This window comes from Felis catus, chromosome E2 (genome assembly GCF_018350175.1).
Source record: "Felis catus isolate Fca126 chromosome E2, F.catus_Fca126_mat1.0, whole genome shotgun sequence".
Taxonomy (NCBI): domain Eukaryota; kingdom Metazoa; phylum Chordata; class Mammalia; order Carnivora; family Felidae; genus Felis; species Felis catus.
In genome coordinates this window covers 35,864,866-35,872,535 of record NC_058382.1, presented here as the reverse complement: position 1 = coordinate 35,872,535, position 7,670 = coordinate 35,864,866, and positions in this window count along the sequence as shown.

Genomic DNA, 7,670 nt, shown 5'->3' with positions numbered 1-7,670 from the left:
CCAGGCATTTTGCTGTGTATCTGCATGTAATTCACATTGATAATTAATAAGGTTTGCATTGAAGTAAAAGCTGAAGACCGTGGGCTAAATCCTCTCTTTGTAGCTTGGAGGCTTTTTTCCAGCGCAAGACAGATGATGTAACCCAGTAGAGGTGAAGTCTTGGAAAGACAATTGCATATTCAAAAACTTTTCTCAGATGCAAATTGACGTCTGGGGCAGTTACTTTAATGGCCCCATTCATTCTCGCAGTACTTAGTACTTTCTGGAGAGGTTTCCTATCCTTTTAAAAATAACATTATCAGAATTTTATTTTAACTGACTTTTAGAGGCAATGAAGAAAGAGCCTAGATGTTTATGGCTTTTAACTTTTTTTTTAAGCCAAGTACTCTCTAGTTGTGTTGATTTTAAGGGCTTTTTTCTTCTTTCAATTCTCTATTCTACTTGACCCTTTGGTATCAAATTCATGATGGTCAACATTAGTTAAGTAAAAAGCTGTTGTATTTTCCCCCTTAGTTGCCTTTACAGCAAATCTCACTACCTGAAAGTCATTTGCATAGAATAACAGCATAAAAGCAGGACTCTGGAACCAAACTGCCTGAGTTAAATTCTCAAACGTCACCCTCTGCATCACAAGAGGATCTTGGACACAATACTTGGTCTTTCTGTACTTCAGTTTCCCTCTTTGTAAAAATGGGGCTAATGCTATAATCGCCCTTATAATGAGGTAATATTTTTTATCAGATAAATTTAACATGTAATATTATACACATGTAAGGTGTATATCCTGTTACCTTGATACATTTATATAGTATAATATGGTTGCCATTGTAATGAGAGTAATGACATTACATACATAAAGTAAAATATTTCTATGTTCAATAAACTGTACACTACATCTCCATGGCTATTTTAGTATTTGTTGCAAGTTTGTGCCCTTAAATACCATCAATCTTATCCCCTGCCCCTCCCAGTGCCTGTTTTACTCCCTGATTTACTCTGCTTTTTTTCTAGTATTTGATTTTTTTTTAAGATACCACATATAAGTGATATCATAAATGGAGTGATATTTATAAAGAGCTTTGGAAAATTTCTGGCACATAATAAGCCCTTTACACATGTTAGCTACGGTAAGTATTGGGACGGAAGATCCAAGAGGGCAGGAATTTTTGTCTGTATTATTCACTATTGCATCTTCAGCAACTACAGAGTGTCTACCACATAACAGATCTTCAGTACGTAATGGCTGAATAAGCATATAATTTCATTTGCTTGTTTTATTTTCATAATAACAAGGGAGACTCTGCTAGAATTCTGTTATTCCAGATAAATGTAGATAAAAAGTTAACTAAAGAGGAAACATTAAATTCTGCTGCTGACCAAAACAAAAATTAGGGTCAAACTTAATGAATTTTATCATAGAAGAGCTTCTAATATCTCAACAGAGTGAACATACAGTCCAGAGAATTTCAAGATGGGTTGCAATAATACATGTTGAATTGTAGCAAATATTTATTAAGCATTTACTATAAACCGGGCATTTCACATGCATAATCATATTGAATGCAAGCATAGCCTTATGATTACAAAAAGGTGATTTTTTTTTTTTGAAGTTTATTTTGAGAGAGAGAGGGAGAGAGAGAGAGCGCACACACACAGCTGGGGAGGGGCAGAGAGAGAAGGAGAGAGATAGACTCCCAAGCAGGCTCCACATTCTTGCTGAGCTGGTCACAGGGCTTGACCTCACAAACCGTGAGATCATGACCTGAGCCAAAATCAAGAGTCAGTTGCTTAACCGACTGGGTCACCCAGGCACCCCAAAAGGTGATTATTATCTTGATTTTACAGATGAGGCCCTTGAAGCTCAGAGAAGCTAAATAATGTGCCAAGGGCACTAACTAGTAGCTAACAAGTGGTACAGCCAGATATAGAACCCAAGGATTTCAGACTCCAGAGAACAACTGTTTAAACACTACACTGTGTGCTAATGTATTCATTTAATAAATAATGCATTGGGAGTCTAAAATATGTCAGGCTCTATGCTGAGTACTCTGCAAATGAAAATGTGCTGGAGGAATAATCCCAATGAAAAAAACGGCAGAGTTGCACCAGGAAAGTTAAAGAAGGTGAGCATCTTAGTTAGTGACTAATATAAAGGGATGTCTATGCTAAACAGCACGAAGAATATTGAGATAGTTCTGCAAAAGCTGAACTATATATAAAGCCAGTGACTGGAAGGAAGGGGAGAAAGTCAGTCATAGGTCTACCAAAAAGGTGGTCCTAAGTGAACCTCGTGGTTTGCCTTTGGCTTTTTCCTTTTCTCTCTGACTTGGTATACATGAAAGGATGACACAAATCCACAGTAATACTGCCCTCTATACTGAGCACACTGTCTCTTCATGACTCCTTACCCTGAAGATACTGGGATCTCTTACTATGTTACCTTGTAATGGTTTGTTTAAATGTTCCTATCTCTTACTAAATATCACCTGTTCCTCCTGGACAAGGACCTTGTCATTCTTGATTTTAGTATCACCTTCTCAGCTTCCTTAGTTAGCACAGCTTAGGTGGGAAATGAAGAAAACACACTGAATGAAATAAAACTCACTTATTATAAGTCCAGTGAACTCTAGAAAGTGGGAGCAATCAACCCAAGAAAGTGTGTGATACGGGTTGGGGTTGAGACAGTGTCCTGGCAAAGGAAAGCAATTATGAAAATCCCTCAGCCGATGAAAAAGCTTATGTGGGCATTGGAAAACCAGATAGATGGGTCAAGGCAAATTACACCTATGGAAGTCAAGGTAAGAACACATTTTTGACTTTTGAGGACATTTTCCATGAAGTGATTTGGCATAGTTTATATAAGCATTCACATATTGCACTCCTTTTAGAGTTTAGGCCAGGCAACATAAACTCTTTGATCTCATCAGATGACAGAGGTCCACTGACTCCCTTTCACACTGTTTTCCAGGAAGTTCAAACTACAATTATTAGGCTTAGCCTCCAGGTCAATAAATATGTTTATCCTGAATTTCTATTGTATTAAATTTCTATTATCTTTTTTTCCCATTGTCCATTAGTTATTTATCTCTTTACTCCTTATTACTCTAGTGGGGGGAATGTATTCTTTTATGTTTGCTTAATTTTACCATCTTCTTCTATTAATTAAAAATATAATAAATATTGCTCTTGGATAGGTATGTGTTCGATGAAAGAAATAAGAAAATTCATTAATATAGCCAAGATTAAATAAAAATCAATGCTGTTAGTTCTTGATCTATGTTGAAAAGCTTGACTTCATCCCTATTAAAGCACAAAACTACATGCTACAACATAAATGAATCTTAAAAACATTATGCTAGGTTAAAGAAACCAAACACAAAAGGCCATATATTATATAATTCCATTTGTATGAATAATCTAAAATAAGCAAACTTGTAGAGACCAAAAGCAAACTGATGGCTTACAGGGACTGGGAGTGGGAGAGAGAATGGGGAATGGCTGCTTAATGGCTGTGGGTGTCTTTTGGGGGTCATGAAAATTTCCTGGAATTAGGTGGAGATGACAGTTGTACAACATTGTAAATATATGAAAAGCCAATGAATTGTATGCTTTAAAATGGTGAATTTTATTTTATGTGAATTTTACCTCAATTTTTTTAAAAAACATAAAAAATGAGATCTTTTGTCCACAAAAGTACTTTTTACCTTCAATTCCAAAGCTTCAGGATATTCATCTGAAATCAAACACATTCTGAAAGTTGCCAACATGTACTCTTACAGAGATCGAGACACTGACTGAATGGTTTGTTTCTAATATAAGAAGTTAACCTCTAAGAAAATAGTAACAATAAAAGGAGAAATCCTGAGGTACTTTTCCCCAAATCACTTCCAGCAGAACTGCCCTCTCACATGGTAGGTCTTCATTTTCCTAATAATATCTTTTTTTCAAGTTCATAATAAAATCTTAAAAATACTTTAGGAAAACTAATTTTAGATGGCAAATAATATTATTTGGGTAATTATTAACCCTCCCCAAAATAACCAATATTTATTTATAGTCAATAAACCAAGGGAAGAAATTTGTTACTTAAAATATTTTTGGTTTTTGGGGGGTGCCGACGTGGCTCAGTCTGTTAAGTGTCCAACTTCGGCTCAGGTCATGATCTCACAGTTCATGAGTTTGGCCCCACATCAGGATCTGTGCTGGCAACGCTGAACCTGCTTTGGATTCTCTGTCTCCCCCTCCCTGCCTCTTCTCTTCTCCACTCACACTCTCTCCCTCTCTCAAAAATAAATAAACATTTAAAAATATATATTTTGGTCTTTATTGTCCTTCTTTACTCACTTTTAATAGTTCAATCTTCCCACCACTGCTAAATAAATCAAGCTCTTGACAATTTTTTCAACCCCCACCAACATCTTTCCATCCATAGTGTTCCAACTCTTTATAGTACTTAGTAATGTCCTCTTCCTACTCCTTCCCCATTTCACATAAGACAATGAAGTTAGCAAACAAAGAAAAAGTAGGGCTTGCAAAAAAAGAGAGATGAGACAAAGACAGGAAATGTGAAGAATATCATGAAGCTACGAGGTTAGAGCTTGTTGGCTACTAAGGACTAGTTGTACAGTCTTGCTAGGCATTATTGATACATGGGCTACCATTCCATAGTGGCGTCAAAATGCATGTTACAGTGATAGGCTTGGGGTCAGACACCCCTATGTTTAAATCCAACTTTTTATGAGTATGGTCAACTTTTTATGTACTGTTAGCCTTAGTTAACTCGTATGTAAAATGGGATTAATAATATCTATTTCATGAAATTATCATGATGAGTAAATAAGATTATGTTAGCAAAACACCTGGCACAGTGTAGAGTTCATACTAAACGTTCAGCCTTACCAACAGGAAAGTGAACATCACATAGCTACTATCAAAGACACATTAATTATTTGGCTTTTATATTAATATCTACTTTGTCAAGCATTCCAACAAGCATGATGATGACTTTTTTTTTGACCATTTATAAATTTTACCTCCCATCCTAATCATTTATTTTTTAGTTACTTGAAGGACTTTTACATTTATTTCCTTTTCATCTTGTATAGTATCATTCCCTTGCTTTTTGTGACCTTCCAATATCCTACTCTTTGCCTATAAGTAGTCTGATTTCAGCTTCTCTTGGTTGCCACCCTGCAATGCCAAATCATAGTAATGAGACAAACGTTAGTCAATTGAATAACTGAAGAGGACAGTCCTTCCACTTCCATTTGCTTTTTAGAAAAGACTAATAAGTTGATTCACAGTCCACAGCTCAGGGATGAATCTGGAGAGTCTGTTCCCAGCAGGCAGGGCATATGCCTTCTGTGTAACAGCTGTCTCTTTGTGCTATAACTTCAAGCACAGTATTGTGCTAAAACAGCAAGTAAATGTAATAAAAATGGGACAATTTAGCCTCCTCTCCTATGCACTGGGACATGTGAATAGGAAAAATAAAGAAAAAAATCTGACTTTATATCAGCGAAATAGAGGAACTGCCCAAAAACAGCTGGGGTAGAGGAAAGGTCTGGGAAATGATCTTTCCACATCTCCTTTGCTAAAGAGAAACCCCAGTTATTGTCTGGCTTGCCTTCTGATGTCTTGCCAGTAACATCAGATTCTCTGAAACAAGGCAAAGGGATGCTGACAGCTGTGCCCAGCATGAAAACCACCAAACCGAAGCAGATCTTGTAGCCTGTCACGTGGCAGCAAGCCAAAGGAAGATATCAATGACGCACTTAATGAAGTCCAAAAACAATTTGCACATATCAGAGCATTTAAGAGAAATAGAGGGAAGAGCGTTTGGAAGCACCATGCACTGTATACAGTATATTTCTTTTCTGAAAACATAAGAATCACTGGATTTCCATGAATATGTTAGGTAAATGGATGCAGTAAAAGAGCATGTAACTATGCATGGTATCAGATGAAATTCAAGGAAAAAAAATAATACCTTTTAAGTAATCATAGTGCCATACTATTTCACATGTATCATTCAAATGATCTTCATGCTAACCTTTTGAATTAGAGAGAACTTCTTAGTTGATAGAAACCAATTTCAAACTAGCTTACACAATGCAGAGAATTTATTAGCTAGTCTGGCTTCATGAATATCAGATACCTTAGAGGACATTCCTGTCAAACTTACATTATTTTTGTCCTTGGACAGAGTTCCTCCTCTTAGAAGATGGAGTTGACTAAAAGAGAAGCAAAATCTTGAGCTTTCTTTGCACTCCATTCCCTCCATTTGGTTTTTGTGAGCAAGCAAACACCATTTCTTCCATGTATCCTCAAGACTTCCTATCTCCACACTGCTAAACAAGTATCAAAGATCTTGTTGAAAGGGAAGGACAGAAGAACAATGGAAGAGAAGAAAACAGAAATGATGGAAATGCTGTAGAAGAAAGAGGAAACTGTCAATGGAATATGAAAAAAAATTAACATTCCAGCGTGTTCCATTTTCTCCCTAAACATAATAATACATTAGGATTTTATTAATCTATGAGGATATACTATATCTGTGCTGTCTAATATGGTAGCCACCAGCCATGAGGTTACTTCCATTTAAATTAATTAAAATTAAAAATCCATCTCCTCAACTCCATGAACCATAATTCAAGTGCTCAAAAGCAACATGTGGCCACTAGCTACCATATTGGACACCACGAATATATAACATTTCCATTATTGCAGAAGGTTCTATTGGAGAGCATTGATCTATAAAAAAGAGAAACCAACCTGAGCTTTTTTAAGCCTTAATTTGGTGGACAAAATAATGAGAAACAACAATCCATACTGAAAGAAACATAGAATCAGAACTGAAAAACAAAAGACAAACTTTCTGATGGGGGTGGGACAGATCAGCCTTTAGTGCATAAATCTTTCTATATCAGAAAGAAGAGATAAGGTTTCAGCTTGGAACTGAGAAAATGAGATCTGTAGTATGGGGCACAGTGACAAGATATAGAGTCAAATTTAACCTCCAAGTTGGGGATCAGAGATATGCCACTCAAGGTGAGGGACTTTCACCCGTCTAAAAAATGTAGTTTTTTTTTTCTTTCAATAGAACTGGAATAAAATATACTACAAATTGGCTAATTGATCATGTTGCTCTAACAACTCCACTTCATAGGGCAAATCCTAGAGCTTGCATATTTTATTAGGAATTAAATACAAGGGGCGCCTGGGCAGCTCATTCAGTTAAGCTTCTGACTCTTGGTTTCAGCTCAGGTCATGATCTCACAATTAGTGGCTTCAAATCCCACCCAGGGCTTGACAGTGGCAGCATGAAGCCTGCTTGGGATTCTCTGTCTTCCTCTCTCTCAGCCCCTCCTCCTGTTCTCGTTCTCTCTTTCTTCTCTCTCTCAAAACAAATACATAAACTTTAAAAAAATCAAAATAAATTTTAAAAAGGACTTAAATCCAAAATAATGCACTCTCTTAATTTTCTTAGGTAAGCAATTATACTCAAATAGTGATATGTGAGTAAAGAGATCACAGATACAAATAGCCATGATCTTAAAATGGAAATGGTAAAATATTTTTTAAACCCTAGATTTAGCATGAAGTGTAACACCAGATGTCACTAAGTGTACACAACCTGAAATTTTTGTAAATCTAAACCTTTGTAATCT